The sequence below is a fragment of the Teleopsis dalmanni genome, chromosome 2 (genome assembly GCF_002237135.1).
Source record: "Teleopsis dalmanni isolate 2A chromosome 2, ASM223713v2, whole genome shotgun sequence".
NCBI lineage: Eukaryota > Metazoa > Arthropoda > Insecta > Diptera > Diopsidae > Teleopsis > Teleopsis dalmanni.
Genome location: NC_051847.1, coordinates 201,011,571 through 201,036,679, shown reverse-complemented (window position 1 = coordinate 201,036,679; position 25,109 = coordinate 201,011,571). Strand labels below are relative to the sequence as shown.

Genomic DNA, 25,109 nt, shown 5'->3' with positions numbered 1-25,109 from the left:
TTAAATTAATTACTCTTTATTTGAATAGCTTTTAAAATACAATTTAAAACAATTTGCATAATTGATATGCTTTTAAATAGAAATGAGTGAGTCAAAATGTCAAATAAACATTAATGAGTTGAGTGTTTATTATTGAGTGCGCACCCACATGAGTCATAGTGTATACAATGAGTTTTAACATTTATTTTATGAGCTAAAACAATTTAATGTGTTAAATTGCTTTTACAACAATAAAATAAATGTTATAATAATTAGAGTTTATTTTTTTTTTTGTTGTTTTAAATTTTTTTGTTTTGGTTATTTTTTTGTTGTATTTTTAATATGATGTGTATCTCACAGATACGAGAAATTAACAGTGGGGGCAATAGACGAGCTAACAGCATGGCAAGAATAACAACACAACAACAACAACAATAATAATAACAGCAACAACAACAACAACAACAACAACAACAGCAGCAGCAACAATAGCAGCGTGAGTGTTGACGATGAATCTGAAATTGAAACTGACTACGACAACAGTTTGGGTAAAATGTATCTAGATACATAATTGCCACATTCAGTCGTCGTTAAATAGTTGCACGGCGCAGTACGTTCTATACAAAGCGTGCTTATAAGCGTGTATCTTGTATTCTATACAAATGTGTGTTGATAGAGATACGTATCTTGAGATAGAACAGCACAACTTAATTTAACTTTGATTTGTTAAGTGTTTGCGCGCTTTTGAATTTTAAATGTTGATTAGTGTAATTGCTCTGAAAAAAAAGCAATTCTAGTGCTTTTGATGTACTTTTATTAGTGCTAAAAATAAAAACAAAAATAAAAATAAATCTTATTACGAAAATAAATGCAATTAAATAATTTTGATGAAGTAGCAGTAGTAACAACAACAACAGAAAACAACAACAATTGTATTAATAATATTATGAAGTGTTGTTTAGATTTTATGTGTTTGTCTCATGTTGACAGCGAAGTAAGCACATTAAAAATTTAACTTAATAAAGTGCCGAACTGAACTATTTTAATTAAGTGTGTTATTTGCGTGCAGAGCTGTTTAGATACAACAGAAAAAAAAAATACAAAACAAAGATACAGATATATATCTACATAGTTTTGGCTTTTGGCCATTAGTCACACATGAAACTCATTAGCAATGCCGTTGTTGACGACGATTGTCGCATGTTTTTAAGATGGTTTCAAAATTATATATCTACGTATAGACTCGTACATATATATGTATATTTGTTTATAGTTAGATATGTTTATAAAGATTGCTTAATTAAAAACAATATTGTAAATGTAGCAAAAAAAAAAAAATAAATAAAATAAAATATTAATAAAAAATAGATAAAAAAATATATGCTAAAAAAAATCTAAAAAGTTCAAAAAAAACAACAATTAAATATACAAAAACGTATTTTAACAATGAAAGCAGTTTTTTTTTAAATAAATTAAAATTTTGTATAAATCGTAGTTGACTCAATTTAATGCCATAAATAGCACGAAATATATTTTTTATTAATTAAATGTTTTTTATTAGCATTTTTTTTTCAACTGTTAAATAATTTAATTGGAATTTGTGAATTTTATTTTGTGTTTTGTTTTGATATAAATTTTTTGCGGTTTTGCGTAAATTGCTTGACATTTATTGAGTTTGTTTTAAAAGCATTTGGCAGATTTAAAAGATTCGAAACGATTTAAGCGTTTTAAGTGAGTTTAAACGATTTAAGTGATTTCGGTTTCAAAGATACTAGAAATTCGCATGATATCCGCAATTTTCTGTTTTCGGAACAATAGAATAGCAGGATTTGCGGCAAACAAATGTTGTCAACAACATATTTATTAACATAAGCGACATAAATAAATACAAATAAAAATAAAAGCAGGAATTATTGACAATAAACAACAATTAATAATAACAATAACAAACGAAATATTTAAAGCAACCCCAACTAACCCTCAAATCACCCCCAACTAACCCCTAACTCACACCCCACCTTATCACTCACTTCACATACTCAAATTCATTTGACAATTTTATATCTAAATAAATTTATTATAGAAATATTATTGTTTGTCCGTCTGTCTATCTGTTTGTCTGTCTTGTATATTTATTAGTTTATCTATTTATTAACTTACCTCCCAGTCAGTCAGTCAGCCAGCCAGTAAGTTTTACTATAGAAACGCTCTGCATGCATACGTGTGTGTGCGTATGCAATTGTATCTGTGTCCAATCTATGTGAATCAAAATGTAGTTGTATTTGTGCTAATGTATCTGCGTATCTGTGCGGCACTTATGCTGTATGCACAACAAACGCTAATTGCATGCGCGATTTTTGTATTTGATCTCATTCGAAAGTGTAACGTATTGGCGTTAATAAGTATCGCATGTGGATGCTTTATGTTACGTGTTGTGGATCTGATTTATCTAATAAATTCAGTGTGTGTTGTACCAAACATTTGTCAGATATTCAAACATATAATAAATTGCAATTATTAGTAATTCATACAATAATACAATACAATATAAATACAATGTATATGGTATATGGCGCTCAAATATTATAATTAATTAAATCAGTTTTACAGATACTTTACTTTCTTGCGGTTGTGTAGTAATTTTGTATCTCAATTTTTATTTTATTTATTTTTTTTTTTTTCTGATTTTTTTTGTTGTGCTGTTATGTTTGCTTTCATACAAAATTATGACGACGGTTAATTTTTGCAATTTATTTTTAGTGTTCAGTTCAGTTGAACTTTTTAGTGAATTTTATATGACGCGCGCAAATTTTTCAATGGAATTTAGCATACAAGCGTGAACATTTGTCAATTTGTCACTTTGCGTGTTGACAGTTAATTTTGTTATAAATATAATAAAAAAAAATAATATCGAGAAAAATAAATTTTCTTAATAAATTGAAAATACTTAATTGTGCAAATATGTAAAATGACTTAATTTGTTATTAAACATAAATTTTACGATTATTATCTTCCTCTACTCTTTGATTCATTGAGGTTGTGAGATACACAACTCTATCGTGATTGCAGATATGCAATGAAAACTTTTATTTATATTGTAGTTTCTCATAAAAAACAAAGACGGACTACGGAAAACATTGAAGTTTAAAGCCAAATAATTGTAGCTTCAATAAGTTGAAAAAGTTAAAGTTTCGCAAAGAGGAACTAAATGTGCTAAACTATAAAAAGTTTTAATTTTTATAATGAAACTTAAATCATAAAAATTGAATTTAAGAATGAATCATACATAAACTTATAATTGTCTCTAGAATACTGGTATGGTGTAATATTAATAAAATTCATATTAATCTAACATAAGTGTAGAGATCTTAAATATCATATACTCGTATAAAATATCATCATCTTCAACATCATCCTTAGTGCAACACTTTTACAGTTTTATCTATATTTTCCGAACTCTTTTTCAATCTGAGATATAGCATTTGAATCCATATTATCTTAACATAACTTTAAATAATGAATTAAAATCTGTGTATTAAAGACTATAATACACAGATAATATGACCTTGTTCTACCTGTTTTCCTTACTGTTTTTAATGGATTCTTTCTAATTTAGAACATAATAGTTAAATTAATTTAAAATGAAATTTAAATGAAATTTAAACTATAAATTTATTAATAATCATTATTATCATTCCTGGCAAATCTGCTATAGTTCATTTTTAGTCTTGCTGTACCAGTTTTCTTTATTGTTTTACTGGGTTTGTTTAAAATTTATATCATGTTAACATACTTACCTCACGCCCATTACAGACGTGAGTCATCCATGGCCGCTTGCAGTAGTCTTCGCCAATCAACCCGAAGAGTGGCTTGCTGTCGACAGTTAGTGATATCGAACGTCTGAAAATTGTTGGCCACCTGGTCTTTCTATTTAAAATGAGAACGTCCTCTCCGTATTTTTTACCGAACCAATTACCTTTCTAGCCAGAGCACTTTGTTCCACTCACGCGACATAACCAAGCGAGCAAAACTACTGAATATTTATGCAGATCATCATTAGTATTCTAGACAAAACTGCCAGAGCTCAGATTCAACCTTTCAAATAATGGTGTTCCAGTTTTTCTTTTAGTCCCAAAAAACTGACATTAACACTTTCTAAATAAAAGTTTTAGAATTAAACATGTTTCGAAGCCAAAGTGCCAGTTTTAGAACACTTTGCAGGTTTGTGTTTTTATTCGTATCGTAACGGTAGACTTAAACATCATGTATAGTGATGATATTTTTGAACGTCCTTTATGTGAACTGCTGTAAATGCTCGTACAGATCACTTTTAAATTGACCAGAATACTTTCAAACCATTGTTTTTGAAATTACAGATTCATCTAAGACGTTTTGTGTTTCGATATAAGTCTCCATTGTGTTCGAACTTTTTTTTGACAATTCTTTTCTAATGTATTAAATAATATTAAATAATTAATGTAATATTTAAATAGTATTTGATATGTTAGATTAACTGTAAATAACACTAAAATAAAAAAAATTTACCAGGTTGCAATAAAGTTTGGATATGATTATTTCAAATTCATTTATCTAACAGGCTCAATATTGATTAGATTGTAGGCTTTATTCGGCTTTACTGGAATAAATATTTTTTAATATATATTCGAGTTTCGATTTTTTTTTTGGTGGGCAAGGAGGTGATGCTTTATGCACCATCATACCAATTGTCACCGGAATGGTCTGTCCGACTTCGACCTCATCTTCTTCGGGAGGGATCACCTCATATTAATATCTTTGACTTGATATTAAATATCTTGTTTTGTTCTCCATTATTTTATAAACGGTATATATTATTACTTAAATTTATCTTCTGTCTCGTTGCGAGTTTGGTAAATATTGTCTGTCATTTTTCTTCCCTGAAATTTTCAATCCAAAGACATTCTATGGTATATATAACTGACATTCTTTGGATCCATATATCGTATTCGGGTTATTGGTCGAATATTTTGTTAAGGTAGAGGTTATTCTTAAGTAAAGCCTATATAAAATATACAGAAACCGAAATTAATGTTGAAGATTGTCGAGTTGATTCTTTCCGTGATATCATTTAAACAATAAGTGGTGGAGATCAGCAACTTCAAGTTTTGCGTCATCATCGTCGCAATGCTGGTTTTAAGCTTTTGGACTTTTCGTTAAGCATTAATATATTTGAATTCCTCACTTTTTTAATTATTCTTCTTCTTTTATTAAAGCTTCTTTCATAAATATACGTGATCTGCTGATCATTTATCTATATTGAATCTTCTAAAAATAGAGTTAGTATGTAACAGTTCCATATCTCTTATAAATTGTTCTATTGCGAAGACAAATAATTTTATCAACTAACTTATTATATATTTTATTATATTTATTTTTAATATATAATCAACTAACTTACTTTTTATTTGGTTTTGAAGGGTCGTAAGATCTCATTTTAGACTCGAATATTATTTTACACTCTATATTTTATCATTCTGGCCACAGTTTGTTTGATATGCCGCGATTTTTAATCCTGTTCTAGATAAATTGTCTATTTAATTTATCTATAGTTTATTTGTTATCTACAATAAAATGGTTTATGTTTAATCTTTTTTAATCAATCCTTCTTTTAATATATATCGGGCACAGAAAATTTGATCGATTTTAGTAGTTTGTTTGAAACTCATCCAATCTTTAATAATAAATGAATATTAATATTGAACTCTAATTCCTATTTATTATAAGTACTTAAGGTTTAAGATGTATTCACAGAATATTATATATAAAAACATTTACATTGACGCTGAAAATTCATTATAAATATAAGCAATTAAATTATTATTTTTTATTTTTATTATAATTTTTTTTTTGTTTAATTTTTTATTAAAATTTTTTTAAATAAATTTTTATGTCTTTTCTGATTATTTTCTAATAAATGTTTGACATGTCATAGTAATATAAATAATATTTTTAGTGAAAAATCTATTAAAAATTTTCAAAGAAAAGACACAAAATGAAAATATTTTGACAAAGACATCTTTAGTTTATTAGTTGAGATAACTATAAGCATATATCATTGTGAATATTAATAGGTCGGATAATTAAAGATACATTAAAAATTCATAAAATTCCAAATATTATTTTCATTGGAATAATAAAAATATTAATAATGATTTCTAATGAAAAAGACTCACTACCTTCTAAAGTTTGATTCCTTTCGATATATTCGTCCGTCAGATTAATACTAAAAAACTAGTAGAAAGCAAATTTTCCTTAGATAAGTTGGTTTCACCCATAATGATAGTTGTGCTCTATACAAATTAAGATCCCTACCAGTATCACTTCGATTATAATAATTCGTTTACTTGCATAAAATTAATAAAGATACATTTTTTTGTAATAATGATATTAAATAATAATATCATTTAATAATAATAATATCATTTAATAATGATGTGTTTTTATAATGACAGGTTATAGGATTGGGCTTTATATCATCGAAGGGACTTACCTTTCTGTTTAAAGTCTTTGTATAATGGCGTTTTATAGAGGATTCGTTACTAACGCCCGTTTTCAACCACTAATTTATTACAGCTTTTAATAGAGAATTGCTTACTGCAAGGATTGTCACCCGTTCTCAAAAACACATAACCTAGTTAAACAGACGTTAGAGAGGTATTAAATTATTTCTGCCACGGTTAAATTTTATTTTTTCACTACCTATGTTTGATGTCAAAATTTCGGGTAGGTAAGATGCGCCCTATGCTCCACTAGGAGATGAGGATAAAAGAGAGAGAGAGAGATGCGTGTTTCATGGAATATATTTGTGAGACGTTTCTCTATCCTCCATCTAGTTAGAGGATTGCTTCATATTGCAGTAGCCTTGTTTATCTAAGTTTAAGATATGTTATGAATAATAGTTGAAGGTGTTATGTTAAGAGATTTTGGACGAAGAAGATTTGAAAGTTGAAAATAGTTAGTGGTGCACACTAACTCCAGAACTGTAGCGATCTAAGCTGCGAACAGTTACTTAGTACGCAACTTGAGGTATTTTATTTTTTTTTTGCGGTAGGCCACGGTATGAGACTTGAACTCATAAAAACCACCTCTTACGAACAAGTTAAAACGATCTTAACCATCAGACGGTTACAGAGTTCCAGCAGAAATTACATTCTAGTAATTAGGGGGTAAAGTATAAGAAGCTGGGACAGCTTTATTTAAGCTGGGAGTGAGAATGTTAGTATGATATATAGTGGATATTTACAAAAGTTGAAGACTCTCTAAGAGTATACTCTATGAAGAGAGAATTTCGTATGGAAGAGAACTTGAAAAAGCTTTGTGAAATGTTCTTCGGTGCGTAAAATATTAGGAAGAAGCTGACAGCGACGAGTTAGATTGGGAATGCGCTTGGTTTTTTATGTATAGAATTTAGTAGTGAGATTACGGCAACGAGTTAGATACAACTTGATCTTAATATTATTAGATTTCATTATTTTTATTTGTAATTCAAAAAAATGAGAATTACGTTTGGCTATCGATGATTTTCACATACTCCAAATGAAATGAGTATGTAAAAATAATGAGAATTACTAACAACAATAATTAATTAGTGAATAATTATTATTAATTAAATAATTTGTATATTTATTAATAAATTAATGTTTAATAGTTATTGATTAATTGTTAGTTAACTTTTATTACATGATTATTAAATTCACTTAGAGAATATAAATTACTAATAAATATTTATTATTACTTTTGAGTTTTTATTATTTATTCACATTTTATAGAATTATGTCTGTCAATTGAATCAGTATAAAATTATAAGTATCTAAACAGTTTCTGTACGCGTACATATTCTAAAATTAATTTAATTACTTATAAACATTTTTTTTATTACAGAAAGAAAATTAATAAAATAACAAACTTAAAAATTGTGAAAAAATTTTTATAAATGTATCTGTTGTAAAATGAAACAAAAACTTCGCAAGACTATAAATAAAAAACGTACTGGTAAACAAGTGAAATTAAAAATTGATTATTAATTATTTATTATACTTCAATTTTCGTAATATATTATGAAGTGAAATATAAATAAAAATTATGAAATAAATTATTGTAAGTAAATTATACCTACACGAAAAAAAAATGGATTTATAAAACTTTGTAAAAATAAAATTATAAGAAAATGAAATAGAAATTACAAACAAATTAAAATTACTATAAAATATATAAACAAGAGAATTAAGAGTGTATTAAAAGTATATTAAAAGTGTAGCGCAACTTTTTTCTCAGTGTCAAATAAAAAATAAATAAACAGAAATTGCAAAGCACATGAATTAGTTTTCATTTTCTTTTGCAATTTAATTAACTAAAGTGGATTAATTTGCACCTCGTTATGCTAATTAAGAAAATATACTCGTATGCTCCGCAAACATTGTAGGAAATCCCAACTTCCCACCGCCCACACCACACTAAGGTGCTACGCCACCACGCCAAATGCTGAAAGCTCATCAACCAAACGACCAACAAACTATAAATACATGCAGAGTGAAAGCGTTAAGTAGCTACCTAAGTTGAGTTGAAAAATCCTAACGCCTACACAAATAAAAAAGATACACAACACAAAGACTGACTGTAAAATAAATAAATAAACAGATACGTAAATAAAAATATCCGAAGGATATAAAAAAAATATCCGAAGGATACAAAAAAAAAATATTCAAAGAATAAAAGTGAAGTTTTAATAGAGTGCGGTAAACAGCTCGGCAGCTCGGCAGCACGGCAGTACTTTCCTGTCAACTTACGTCGACATATCCTTCCACCGATACTTATACATATATACGTGCAAACGCCGCCATTAGTACTTAGCGAAAAGGATACACAGGATACACAGTTTATTTTAAGTTACAACACAGTCAGTTAGTCAGTTGATCCTACTTTTGCTATTGCCTTTATTGTGTTTTTATTGTGTTGTGTTGTGTTATGTTGTGTTGTGTTGTGTTTATATAACTCTGACTGCGTAGAGTGTATCTGTGCTTGACAGATAGTTAGTTCCAAATGCATATGTGTACACGTGACCTTTGCTAAATTCACACAAATATATCCGTATGAACAAAATAAGACCAGCATAAATCTACAAATAAACAAATTAAATAACATTTAATTGGATTGTCAATTTCGGATTAAAAACGTAATTAAGGTGAGTATTTTGCATACTTTTTATATAGAAAATAAGTCATATACCATATATTGTACTTGCACAATAATATGCATGAGATACATTCATGAGATACATATTTTAATTGAAATTCTATTTCATAGTTTGTTTTTGTGAATTTTAACATTTATGATTGTGTCATTTTGAAGATTATATAAAATTTAATAGGAATTAGTTATTTCTGCCTTCAACAATAGTATTTTATTAATTAAATTGCTGGGATTTAAACAAAGGCCCCCATTTAATATGTAAAAGTAATAGAAATATTTGTGCCAGGAAGACAAAGCCAACGGAACAAGTTAAAATGAATTATTTCATAATTTAATTTTTATTGTAAAATAAAGCCTTTCATATTGTTGATGAGGCAAGTAATTAATTATTGATAATTATATTTACTATAATTGCTGTCATTAAAGGGGCTTTTATATCAACCTTGACATATTCTTAAACGTTAATGGCGGTAGCGTTTGTTTACTCTCCACACTGAAACTTATTATATTGCAATTTTCAGTAATTAAAAAATATAATTAAATATTTTTATAGCCACTGGTTAATTTGGTTGGTTTTAGTGCTGGCAGGACACATCCTATCTTCTGCAACCACCACGAGATAGGAATTGAAAAATATTATATTAAAGTTAACGTCACGAGCTGATAAAGGAAATTACAAATCTTACCATACTTCTCCATATAATTATTTAAGGACGCGTATATTTTTTATTTGTGAAAAGCATATTATATAAGAGAATATATTAAACTAGAACAGTTTCCAATAAATAACTATTCCAATTCTATATATATAGTGTATAAATTACGATAACTTAAAAAAGTGATGCAATGAAGCAGTCTAATGGTAGCTTAGTTGAACTTTTATTTTAATGCACGAATAATTAAAGAATGATGAAGAAAGTAATGTCAGAACATTTATTAACTTTTTATATATCTAACATAACCTTAAAAAATGTCCTTGCTATTGTCTATGATATTAGTACTAGTTTCTTTGTAAGGCTTTGAATGTGGTCTTGAAGGCGATGACGTAGCAAATGAATTGATGAAGAAAGTTGTCTCAAGTAAATGAATTCTAAAAGTTAGAAAAACACTTCAAAAATATAATAAAATCAAACTCCTTCAGTAAAGTTAACCAGAAGTGCACTAATATGAGACGATTTCGCTGTGCCAAGCCCTTATTCCAAAATATTTTAACCTAAACATGTTACTTTCTAAGATAAAAATTGGAGTAATGACTGATCACTGCCTGAATAAATAAGCATACATTGCAGTTACATGAACTATGTCTATAGAGACACCATATATATAGAACCATTATTTCATAGCCTTAGAAAATGATCTCCTATTGGAGAAAAGCATACATTTCAATAAACAATATTTTTGAAGAAAGTGATAGAGAAAATAATAACGGCAATAATGATGAGGTCAGTTTAGATTTGATTTATGGCTAGCCGGTCTGATCTTTTTAAATAGAAGTATCTTGTTGTAGAAACACGGTTTCTGGCTAAAGAGTTGACGTGAGCATATAGTTTCTCAACATAAAATTTGTGTAATTTATGTAAATTCTGATATATTCAATATTTGAGGATTTTCGTGGATGTTTTTTTTATGATATACTCTGATGCTCACGATCAAGTGATCAGTCTTAACTGATTGACTTGCTTATGGAATATTAATGATTGAATCATTTGTTTTCTCATACAATTGAAGGTTTTATATTTTAATTGGTTTCATAATATGAATTCTGTTTCAATCAAAGCTACTTAAGGATCTTCGTTTATTCTTTTATGTGTAATGTACCTCCAGTGATTACTTTTAATATATTTCACTGAATTGTTTACAGGCTATTATTGTTTGAAGCACTTGAGTTCTCAAATAGTTAAAAACCTTATGTCCAAATTAGTTTAATAATACGAATTCTGATTTAATCAAGGGTTCTTGAGGATCTTCGTGTATTTTCTTATGTAAATGTACCTTGGTACTCCAGTGATTACTCTTAATATTTTTGACTGAACTTGGGTATATTCAAATATTTTCTTATATGTGATGTACCTTAGATTACTCTTAATATATTTGACTGAGATTGACTATATTCATGTATTTTCTTACTTGTGATGTACCTTGGAATACTCTTAATACTCCAGTGATCATTCTCAATATATTTGACTAATCTGTCAGGGCAGCTTAATAGCTGTAAGTTTGATTTGCATATTTTTTCTTACTATATGTTTACACGATGTTAATTTTCTATCTAAATAAATTCTTAATTAGGTAATATTAATTGCTCGGGAACTGAAAAACCCTATTATTATAAAATAGGTGTTTATTATACATTATACAAATTGGTATATATTAATATTAAGTAGGTATTTAATAATAATAGCGTTTTATAATCCAAAGCAGAATACAACTGCAGTTAAAGAAATTATATAGTGATAGGATAAGATACAATAATCCAGAAATGGAAATGACATGTAAACTCAATGTTCGAGGCCGTCAAACTGTAAGATTAGTAATATTGCCAAATCCATACATAAGTTTATATTAACAAATTTATATATAGAAAATATATAATATATTTTCTTATAAAACCTTTAGTTAAACTAATTATTTTTCACTGTGTATGTTAACTAAATTATTACAATGTAAATATAATTGATTCAGTTAATTATTTTCTATTTTAAATTAAGTTAACATTTTGTTATAATGGGAGTGTATAAAATTATTCAATATAAATATTTATAAATATTGTTATATATTTAATATTAACTTTGTAAAGTGTTACTTAATTAACGTTTTTGATATTATCTATAAGTATAAGTTATTTTTGATGATATAATAACTTTAATATGTATCTTTAATGTAAAATCTTGGATTTAATAAAATTAAATTTTTTCCATAACTATTTAAAAGACTATTTCAATTTATTTTTTGTTAATAATTTTAAACTTTTTAGAATTAAAATTTATAAATATTTTTTGATAAATTGTTTTACAAATCTGTAATACAAATAATTTTTTACAAAAATTAATATACATTTAAATTATTAAAATTATTATTTTTATTTAAAAAAAAAAACATTTTTAATTTTTATGTGCTAAATACATAACCTAAGCTCAGTAATAATTATGAAAAATAAAAAAAAAATGTATTAAATATTTTTTGTTAATAATAATGTTAAATTTTATGAAATATTTATGAAATATTTTTTTTTAAATTTGTTGCACTTGAGAATTGTTTTCGCCTGCAATTTACTATATTGCACTTGCAACAATAGTTAAAATTTAGCATTTTATTTTATGAGTCAAGTATGGGAAGTCAAAAACTTTAAATTGTATTTTATTCGATAAGTTGAAACTATTTTTGGAAATATTGTTAAGTAAAATATTGTATCAAAATAATTGTTTCAACTAAAATAATTGTTTGTTGCTGCCAGCAGTTTTCGCTTGAATCTGGGCAGCACCGGCAGTATCTGCACTGCAATAAATAGTTTTTCATGGAGGAAAACTTTAGAAAATTTAGCAAATACGTAGGGGCCATGACCCAAATAGAGAGCGAAACGCATTTAACCCACTCTCGCGAAAGGAAGCGGAATTGAAAATTTTGACGCCATTATTTTAACTATATAGTTTTAACTTTTCAACATAAATTTTTCATCTACAGATACATTTTTTTTTTTTATTTGTCTAATAGTTTCAAACCTTACAGGTATGACAAGTATATTTTCGAGAATTTAATTTTTCTATAGCAGTTTGTAAACAAGGTTTTAATTTATATAATCTAAATGCACTTGACTTGTCGTCATTGTTGTGGAATATAAAAATAAATTTTATATATATTATATAAAATTATTCCACATTTGAAATGCTGCGCTGCAATTTTCCTTAAGCCACTTAGATACATTTTGTGTATCTCAACGATTTCGTTGGAAAAAATAATTGAAAGTTGCTTCGAAATGCAAATCGTACGTGTAAAATTGCGCATATAACGATTTTTCTGAGCATGTAAGCTGCTTAACAATTAAATCCTAATCTTTTTTTCCAGTATTGTTTAATAGCTTTTAAATGATTTTATTATTAAATCTAATAAAATGCTGAATTAATTGTTTTCTAAATTATATTATTCAACCTAATTATTATTCAACAACTACTTACTAATGTCTAACGTATAAATAATATCGAAGCTCACTTAAAATTATTTTATTTTTATTTTATTTTTTTTTTCATTTTTTTTTTTTATTTTTGTAAAATCTTTATAGTTTAAATTTATTTAAATTGATTAATTATTACACAAATTGTTCATGCTTTATTTTAAACTATTAACCCAAAATTAAATAATATCCAAATATCCAAATCATAAACGTTTCCATATTTTTGCTAATTGGCTAATCCGACGGCATTACACAAGTTCAAAGTCTTTTCGTCTATAATTAATGATGATTGCTTTCGGACGAAACTCAAGATTTGCGCTTAAATGTTTGTGGGATTTTCGTTGAACTCAACCGATGAAATGAGCTAAATTTGTAAAACAAAAAAAAATTACATTCATTATAAGCACGTTTAAGAGTTTAATTATTGTTATTTTTAATTTTTTTCAAATTTTTTTAATTTTTTTAATGTTTCTGATAAGGCTCTTGCGATTTTAGCTGGAAGTTGTACACCAGAACAGCGGGTGGTCAAATAGTTGGCGTGGTTTAAAAATATATCTGAGAACTACAATAAAAAAAATTTTAAATTTTGAAGTCACTTATTAAATACATAAATACGAATGTAAATTTTTCATAAATACAATAGTAAATTCCCAGCATTTTATCTGTCATACCAGCACTTAAAAATGTTGTTCAATACAGAAAAAGAAGGAAATATATGTCGCTTTTCAACAGAAATATATTATAGTGAAGTGATTATTATTATTATTTTTTTTATATATAATTATTATTTTTATTATTAATATTATTTTTATTATTATTATTATTTTTATTATTATTATTATTTTTATTATTATTATTATTAAGTTCACAAATAAGTTTTTAAAACTTCATAAGAGCTTTTATATATAAACTATTGTTTTCTATAGATAGGTTTTATATCGTAGGGAAATTGCAACAACAAATTTTTTTTTTATTTTTATTACTTTTAATTAATTGAATTTTTGGCTAACCACAGAGCTGTTTCGAGTATTGACAAATACCCATCATCAGTAGTCTTGGGAATATATCTTATATTTAATTATTCGTAAATAATTTTTTGAGGCTGCAAGTTACCTATATTATGTGAGTCACCTTGGTATTCTGGCATTGAAAGACAAATTTTCCCGTTTAAATATAGATTTTAGTAAGTATAACTATTTTAAATCAGCTTTGCCATTAAGCTATATGTCAATATAGTTTAGTTTTCGAGATATTGGACTTTCAAATCAGAAAGTTTTACTTTTAAATCACCAACGACGAAGAGATGACCATTTAGTTGCTGTTACGAATTACTGTTTAATTAATATAAAAAATGCATAAGAAAGTTCAGTATTTTAAACTTTAATATTTTAAGAAGAAAGCTATATCGAAAAACTGTACTAAAATTGATTGTCAAATTGGTGACCCCTGGAAATAGGAATCGTAAAACGAAAAATAAAATTCTTTTCTTTCTTTTCTTTTGATCATGTTATCGGAGTTAGTATCATTAACTACTTTTATTCCTTCTTTGATAGAGAACGTCCTTATACTTCACTGGGGCTTGGTAATCCTTCGCGATGCTGCTGAGTTTGATGGTAGTATTGCATTTCTTTCTGTACTTTTGGTATTTTAGGGTTTAAGAATCTTCTTCTTTTTTTTGATCACCTTATTGGAGTAAGTTTCATTAAATGATTTATTTCGTCTTGTTGAAAAATTTTCTTCAACCTGACTAGTGCTTGGTGATACTTTACGATATTGTTGTCTAATATTATAGCGATTGCATTATTGCAATTCTTTCTTGTTTTCTAGAATTTTGTGGAGCCTTTAAACGTTCTTTTAAAGTTACGCGAGCGTAAAATCGAATAGATTTATAGCGCTGTCTTAGAAGATTTTCTTAGCAGAATCTATTCCACAGAGTCAGTGTATGTCAACATTTCTTATACACCTTAACTGCTTATAATTGAATTTTGAAACGACTAACGGCAATGTAGAAGATTCACTGTCTTTTATTCATTGAAAGGACTACATAATAATTTTTGGAAAATATATAAATATGTTTCAATATAATCAGAAAGTATTTCTATAATTATCTGCATTACTACAAATTCATAGTGCTATGGACGGATATTTAAAGAAATTCAGTTTGAAAGAATAATTAACGCAGTAGATGAGAACGATTAAGTCAAACCATTACAAATATATAAAACTAATTTAAAACACATTGTACTTCTAATATAAAATAACAGTCTTCGAAAAGTATGGCAATATAAATCTCTATTCCAAACAATTCAATAAATAACAATCCAATGGAAACAATTTACTACTGACTCATTTTTATTATATCCATGCCATTCAATGACTGTTCAGACAATCCATTGACAGATGTTTTTAGATATACTGTCGTCATTTAATATTCTCTTATCTAATCTGGAACCGAAAACCAAAGGGGTTCATAAAGTTAAATGAAGTACGAATACATATTAGAAAATGGGGTATTGATAGTCACTAATTGAGTTGGAAATTTTTTATTTAATTAGATTTGTTTTTGTGTGAAGTACCTCTTGAGCTTTCCTAGGGTTTTTATACAATAACATTAATTATTTTAACTAAATTGTATTTCTTAATTGCAATTAGTAATAATTCGAATTCAAAATATAATATAGTTCTATATTTTTTTATGTTACAATAAATTATGTGGATTATGTGGAATCAGTTTTAATTGTTCAGAATAAACAGCTAGTATTTCCGGTTAATTGTTTTGAGTCATTCGCTTAATAGTTAGTTTCGCTTCAAAAAATTCTGGGTCCATGAAGCAAAAGTATACGTATGGATGGATGGTGTCCTTGTCACAGAAAGTATTCGACTGTTGGGTTCAATAATAGATAACAAGAACACAATGCGTTATAAGAAGAAAACTCTTCTAAGAATAATTGTAATAATACTACATAGGGTATTCATGTATGACATACATTGTGACCGAAAAGTTTTCGGGAAATTTTAAATAAAACGCAAAATTCTTAACCTTCATCAATATTTATTTTATCTCCTTCAAAATATGCTCCATTAGAAGCGATACACAAATGCCAACGTTTCTTCCAATCATCAAAACATTTTTTATAGGCGCTTTCCGGTATGGCTTTGAGTTCCCTCTGCGAATTCTGTTTTACGTCTTCTATGGATTCAAAACGCGTTCCTCTGAGTGGTAATTTGAGGTTGGGAAACAGGAAAAAGTCACACGGTGCAAGATCAGGTGAATACGGTGGCTGTTCGATGGTATTTATTGAATGTTTGGCCTTAAAATCGTTGATAATGTTGAACAAATTGAGGTGAATCGGAACAAGCCGGGCGTTGACACGTCGCATACACAAATTGTCCACCAAAATCAAACGAGCCATCTCACGACCGATGCCTAGCTCTCGTGCTATCTCTCTAACACTCACATGAGGATTTTTGAACACGATTTCCTTTGCCTTTTCAATGTTTTCGTCGGTGGTAGAGGTCGAAGGTCGTCCAGAACGCGGCATGTCTTCGACGGTCGTACGACAGTCCTGAAAGGCTTTGTACCACTCATAAACTTGAGTTTTCGATAAAACTGATTCCCCATAAGCCTTTTGTAGCATTCGCAACGATTCTGCACACGAAATTTCGTTCGAAAAACAAAATTTGATGCAAACTCTTTGTTCAATATTTTTTTCCATTGTTTTTTTCGCAACGCACTACTGAGGTGAACTGGTTTCAACAGCTGCCGTAAACGAACTGTCCGACAGATCGCGCTCATTTTTGCATAGTAATTAAGGACAGTGGCTGCCAAACTACATAAACTTAAAATATCGAAAAATATACAGCGCGCGAATTTTAAATGAGAATTTCCGAAAACCTTTCGGTCACAATGTATACAAAAAAAAAATTTAAGTTAGACAATATACAAATTGCCTAACTCATTTAAATAGCGTGATGTGTGTATTAAACACTAAATTTGACATTTAATAATAAAACTTGTTTTTGAGTTAAACTATTTAAAATAACTGGTCTGATGATATTAGGATCCTTTGATTGAAGGGTTTTTGTGTTTGAACCAGTGTTTCGCAACCATTGTTGTGGTACATTGCATTTAAGGCTTTTAAAAATTCCATAATTCTCCCACGCAATATACATAAGGAGTGTATAGAAATTTAAACAGATTGATTATTTATTTCTCATTGAAAGACGAAAGATGGCTTATGTTCTTTATCTTTCTTATATTTTTTTTGCTCCTTGCACTGCTTTATTTGTTCGCTATCAGTGGGACTATCATTGTTCCAGAAAGAACTACAGTAAGCCTAGCAATGTTCATACGATCTTTTTTGTTGAGTTCCCAAGATCTAGTTTTATTATAGGTGAGCCCTGTTGACTGTGAAGTTGCACATTACTTAAGTGCCTTCCATTTGTTATTAGCAAGTTGAAAAGAGTAGTGGTAAGTACTACTCATAATGATCGCTAGGGTTATATAGGTAGCAAGCATACTCCTCTCTGAGTACTTTCAATAAAAGCGGCTAAATTAGCAAAGAATGTGCAGATCTATATGTGACATTCGGCACTAAAAAATTCTTAGTTAGTTAGTAGGAGAAATAGTGGCAAGAAGTATGAAAGAAAAATATCTAATAAGGAATAAAAAAAAATTTTATATATAAAAAGTATTGCCAATACTGCAAACAAAAAAAAAAATAGAAATGAACCAGATTCTGTATATTAAAATATCTAAGCAATTAATTATCAGAAACCTGATTATATTTTTTTATAGTTAATTTTTTTTATATGCCAAGCATTTGATCAGTTTCACAAATACCCCCTAATGTGATAAATCTGGAAGTCTTTTGCGTGATTTTTTTAATAATAAATTTATTGATTAAACTTAAATATATGAAATTATTTATTCATAAAAAAATTACTAATCATATAAAAATAATTCAAACAGTCATACTGAAATTCTATCTATTAATTGTAGAATTTTATTTTTATATTAAATATGCGATACATTGCACTTAAGCGTTACTTAAATTCATTCTGGGAATTTATATTTTAGAATTTTTTTTTATTAATTGAATATGTATGAATATGTATCTGTGCTCATTTCATTGAATACATATTCTGAGTAAGCAAATTAGTTTGAGTTTTTCACAAGAAATAAGTGTCGATGTAAATTAGCAATTAGTTCGCATTAAAGAAGCAAAATTAATGGGAGCCCGTAAGCCGAGCATGGGCCGCAAAATCTTATGCAAAACGCTTGCATAAGTTCAAATGTATAATTATTTTTTTTTTTTTTTGGTTTTGTTGTACTGTGACATTATATTCGAGATAATATTTCAATGTGAAAACTCAAACTATTTAATTCCAATACGAAAAAAAATATATATATTTCAATGACTTAATTAAATTACAGTTGAAGAAATAAAAATGCTTGTGAACCATAATTTGTGATGTATGAGAACAAACAATTAAGAAAAAAATTATAAAAAAATTCATTAAAGTTAAATATAAAGTATATAAATATAATTCCACAAAAATATTAAATAAATTATTAAGTAAATTTAGTTGCAATGGCATATGTTTATACATAAATATATGTGAATATAAAATATGTGAATATTTCAGTTAGTATTTAAACGTAAAATGAGCAGGGGCATGCAAAACCCAAATAGTGGAGCAGAAAAAAAAATGCTACTGCACTTTCAATTAAAAAATAATCATTTTTGATATAAAAATGTATTAATTGAAAAGTTAAATAAATAAATTACGAATAGCACTCAATATATCATACGAAGTCTGTGTGTATCGTGTACTGTGTACAGTGTGAAGCACCTGGTGTTTGCTTATAAAATACCAAAAATGAAAATAAATACTTGTACGCGAATGATTAATAAAAAATATCACCGCCTGAAATACGCAGGCACTCAGTCACAGGCAGTCGTATTGAGCCTAAAAAATAGAAGAAAAAAAATATATACATTTATTCTCATTAAATTATAAAAATTATAGGTAGCATTGAATAAGTGCGCGGCATTCCATGTGAAGTCAATAAATAAAAAAATTAATAAGCGTTCGACTACTACTTCGACTACTGCAACTATGAGATACTTAATTCAACTGAAATAGAGTCGTTCAACAGTACGTATACGAGTACGAGTCCCAGTACGAGTACCAGTGCGAGTACTAGACCGACTACGACTACATGCGTAAATGGTGTGTTGTTGTAGTTTGCTATGCCTTAGTATATATATCAGATATTTATATATATATCAGATACATGTTTATGTATGTTGGAATGAATGTGTTGTTTGTCAATTTAATGCAAAAGTAATTTATTAGATAAATTTCGAAACTGGTTCAAATTACGTGTTTTAATTAATGGATTGGCTGCTTGCTAATGCAGCTAAAATAGTTGCTGCTTTTGACGCACTCAACTGTCAGACAAGGGCGCACTTAATTGGATGATTGAAGCGCGCTAAACTGCAATGCTACTAGTATTTTCCATCAGAATTGGCCAAATCAATTAATGGTCCAAATGTATAAATGTTAATAATGTTTTTTATATCAGCACTTCGTGAAGAGAAACTGCATTAATTAAATTTTATCGCTTAAGTAGTTCAAGTTACATTGCCAATTAGTGATTTATATTAACTTTCAAAAACTAAAGGCAATAAATTGGCATTTTGCTTTTATTTAGAATGGGCGTACCTACAGTGGGTTGAGAAAGTTATTGAAATTTTAATTGAGAAAAGTAAACTTAATTTAATTAATGCAAAACTATAAGTATTCTCAATTTACCCCAGTGTTTTCCAATTTATTTTCTGTTACGAATAAACTAAAGTCTTTAAAAACTGCTATATACCTTTAAGTTATATGTAAAAGTAGCATTCCAATTAAAGCAGCAAATTAGTATCGTATTAAAATAGATTAAAGCAAGAAAATATCGAATAAGTTTGAACTACTTCCTGACATTTACGATCCACTTCCTCTTAAGCCTAATTCCTGAGAGATTTTTAATCCTTTTTCTGTTTGTTATTTTGCTTTCTTAAACGATACAATTGGTATTTTAATTAAAGATAGTCTTCATATTTTATTTTGCTTATAATTAACATTTATTTTAATCCGAACATTCATTTAAAAAAAAATTAATGTTCATTTACTAGAGCAAAATGTTTTGTCTTGAAAAAAATAAACATTAATCCTACATCTTCTCTATAATTGACCCTTTTTTTGGTTCTTCAATTCTTTTTAAAAAAATAAACCTCTTTCGCCTTCCCTACAGCTGACATCTTGCTTGATTTCCTTTAGGGAAAATCAGTCTTCTTCCACCAAAAACTTTGTCCTTTACTTTTACTTTAACTGACTTTTTTTCTTTATCCTCCGATGACTCTACAACTGATCTGTTCTTTTTACACTTTTTTTAAACTAAACTTCATTATACATTCATTATACATTGACTTATTTTCATGTTTTATGTTCTTTCTGAAAAAATTAACATTCATCCTTCTAGTTCATCTTAAGCGTAAATTACATTATGCCAATGGAAACGATCAAATTTTAATTTCATTAACATAAGTAGTTTTAGTTTCAGTGAAAACATGATATAAATTAAATTTTTCTCCATTAGTCTTTTTTCAAAATTTCAAATAGAGAAAACCTTTTCTTTTTTAATCAACCTTTTTATAGGATAGTACAAAGAGCAACTGAGCCTAAATGAATACTAAAGATCGCCGGTGTAATCTTATCTAGAAATCAAAAATGACTAATGTAAGAACTTTTGAATTTTTATATGGTAGCATAAGTGACAAATAGGCCTAAGTAAATCCCTAAAACCGTCGCTATAACCTGACTACAATGGGCTGGTATAATCCAGCCCAGAAATCTAGAATAATCAATGTAAGTCCCTATGGCTTTTTATATGGTAACGCAAGTGGCAAATAGACCTAAGTGAGTCCCTAAGTTCGCCGCTATAACCTATCCTAGAAAGCTAGAATGATCAAAGTAAGACTCTTTGGATTTTTAAATGGTGCCACAATGGGCAAATTGATGATTCTCTAGAATCGCTAATATAATTTAAACCAGAAATCTAAAATAATCAATGTAAGTCCTTTTGGTTTTTTAACATATATGGTAGAGGAAGTGGCAAATGGACATAAGTGAATTCCGAGCACTCCACTATTACATACACTTGGGCTGTCTACATAGTAGCAAAAGTGGCAAATGGGCAGAAATGAATTCCTTACTATCTATAACCTAACCTAGAAATCTAGAAAGATTCATGTAAATACTTTTCTTGTAATTGATAGTAGCATTATGTACCTTTAGTTATTGCTATTGAAGCCATAACTCTTTTTTCGTAATTTAGTCACCACTAGTAGCAATATAGTCACCACTAAGTCAGGGTCACATTTATAAAATTCTGCGTAAATTTTGTCATTATCTGGGGTCTTATTTTTTTAGCAATTTAATGGCTTCTAATAATAATAATGATGTCGTATGAAATACTAATCTAAGTACTGAGTAATAATTGCTAAAATTCTCTTAATCACGGGAAGATTTGATGTTGAATTAATGTTAATTGAGGTGAAGTGAAAAGTTTCAGCATAAAATAGGCAAATTCATGATTAATCTCACCTTTGAACCCCGTTTATGACCTGAAATGAACTATTAATAGCTATATTATTTGCTACTCCGACATAATAGATGTATCTTAGATTAAATTTATACTCGTATATATATTTATATGAGGATTTCGTGTACTTAAAATCAGTAGCAGAAGCAATTAAGTATCTAGAAAAACAAAAACTCGTCTTGTTGTTTGTTGACACTTACGCAAATCAAATGAAATTTATATTTTATCGTAAATTAACGAACGACAGCGGCATTGGCAGCGGCGGAGGCTGCAGCGGTGGCGGTGACGCTGACGGTGGTGGTGACAGCTTAAAAATGCTTGAAATTAGCGCAAAACAACAAAGCCGTGAAGTACAAATTTCAAATTTTTAAAATAGCGGCGATGAGGAATGAGTCACTCAATTAAGCTGAAATCTCCAAGTTAAGTGAAGCCATTATTTATATGAGTACGGGTAGCTTTTTTTGATACATTATAAATTCGTAGAAAATGTTTTGTCAATTGTCACAAAAATTAAACTGGATTTTATGAAAAACAACAATAGAAGTAATAATGGTAATAAAAATTAAAAATCTAAATTTATTTGGAAAGAAAAAGGAATTTGACCAAAACTAATTAGCAGAAAATGGTATGAAGTCAATTATGGTAACACCACATAAAGCCAGCCAATACGGAGAATCTGCAATGCGATTCTGTGCTACTGCAACCCGCCGTGCTGTTAAGTACATTAGCCATAATGCAGTTCATGGCAAATGTACGAGCAAAAAGTATCTATAAAAAGTATCTGGTATCTACATTTGAGTAAAGGCAAATTTGTGATAATCTGAGGTATTCAAATGTAACACTTAATCATTTAGCAATTTGCAGTTGTAGTGGACTAACAAGTTTATTAAGCACTTTTGGTCACTGACTAAATAGCAACGATGGCAAACGGCGACGGCTACTTTGCTACGCCTGGTCCGGCCCAGTTCAGCCCACTTTATCCGTTCGGCTGTTGCTTCAGCCATTTAAGTTTTAGATACAATTAACAGGTATTGTGTGTAATATGAGTGTATGTGTGTGCATATATGTATATGTGTATATGCATAATGGTTCACATTTTGATAGCGTATAGATTATATTGCTGTTGGCAAACAAATTAGCGCAAAAACAGTTCAAATGCGTTGGCATCATTCAAATTAATCCATTGGATTCGCATTTGTAATTAAATTTTTGCATTATGGCACTTGTGCATAGTTTAATTGCAGCAACTGCATATCTACGAGTAACTATATCTATTTGTCTATTCATTTGTCCCTCTATTCGTGGGTCTATCCATGTGTCTGTCAGTTTGTCAATTTGTCAGTTTGTATCTCATTTATAAAATGAGATTGTTGTAAAGTATCTGACTGTTGTCTGTCTTTGTGCTATGACAGCACGATTCGGTTCGCATTTTTTAATTAAAGCAACTTGTACTCATACTCGTATTTACTTTATTTTCGCATTTTTTTTATTTCATTTTTCATTTTAACAATTTTGTTGTGCGTATAATTATTAATTATAATTGCCATTTTCATTTGCAACTGCCACTTTTGGCCACTATCGCTCCGTTATTATAAATTACTATTTTATCGCATGCCTGCTGCTCTGCTAAGTACTTTTTGATTTTATTTGCTCCGCGATTTAAACGACAAAAGGACAGGAGCGTACAGAATTCTAGAGCAATCAACTCTAAAAGGGATTAAGTAAATACTTATACATATCACTAATATACTTTAAATTACTTATTTTTATATAATTAATAATAATTAATAATCACATTAATAATTACATTATTATTATATTAATTTTTATATAATCATACCTATTATAATTGAATGTATATTATAATATATAATATTATATATTTTATTTATATTTTTAAATATAAATATGATCTGCGATTAACACCGAAAAGGCTGCCTGCTTATAGATATATTTTTATATGGCTAACTTACGACTGCTTTCAATCGTTCTCAATTGTAAACCATAGTTAACTTATAGTATATATGCTCTTACTATTTTTTTTATCTAAGAAATTGGGATCGGAATCTATGACGTCCAGTACAATAACTTTCTCATATCACTTATCTCTTTCTCGTCTCTTACATTCATTTACTCAGTCGAATATATCAGGTACAATAGCACTCACTTTCTTCTTTATCTAAGGAAACTGGAAATCGAGATCTGTAATGTCAAGTAAAATAATATTTACTTTCATCTAAACCACAGAAAATTAACGATCGGGGTCTGTGACAAGTAAATGGAGAATGGAATGGTTGTGGTTATCTTCCCAAAAGGTATGCGGATACGATAGTCATATCAACCCTCTAAACAGTTGCAGCGCCTTTCGGTCTGAGATATACGCAATCCAAAAATCAATTAAAGTAGTACAATAAGCTCGTACAAATATTTCTCAAATATTGTTACTTTTCTAGATTGTCAAGGAACCAAAAAAATAAACCAAGAAGTGTAGTTGAGAGTTGTAATTAAATGTCATACTTCGTTGTTTAACATCAAACATCGCAAGGACTCTCTTTGTTGGATTTCTGCAAACTATCTTCACAAGATTCTTGAACATAGGAATATTAAAGGAAACGAAAAACCAGACTAGTTGGCAAGAAAAGTTACTGAAATTCATATTTATGCAGTCGACTTATCAGTTTCTTTGATAGGTTCTTGAATTAAGGGATATGATAGGCACGAAAAATATTATGAGTTGGCCAAAAAAGTTTCTGAAATGCGCATAAATGAGGTATTCACTGCCTATGTATTTGTTCGATTGATGTGGCTTGAATATGTTATAGAACGTCTCTTTACTGACCTAACAAAGATAAAGAAAGTACCTTCATTACCGTGAAGACGAAATGGTTTAACAAGGCCAATATCAGAAGTTAACAACGGTTAATGTAGCTCATGTCTTTCGCGTTACTGTGAAAACATCATAATGGGCGGTAGATATTTCTGAGTGGTAGTACTGAGAGAGCTAAATTGTCAACAGATGTCTTCTTATCATAGATTCACAACATTTTTTATTTTATTTTCAAATAAATAGACTTATTA

At 28.4% G+C, this 25,109-nt stretch overlaps 1 protein-coding gene across 1 annotated transcript in view; it reads left to right on the top strand.

Annotated features, from left to right (window-relative positions):
- The first annotated feature begins 8,282 nt into the window (after positions 1-8,282).
- The window catches only part of LOC119679589 (putative uncharacterized protein DDB_G0277255), a 103,906-nt gene continuing 87,079 nt past the window's right edge, over positions 8,283-25,109 (top strand). The window contains exon 1 of the mRNA XM_038092036.1: positions 8,283-9,199. The gene's annotated coding sequence lies outside the window, so the exon portion shown is untranslated. The remainder of the gene's footprint in view (positions 9,200-25,109) is intronic.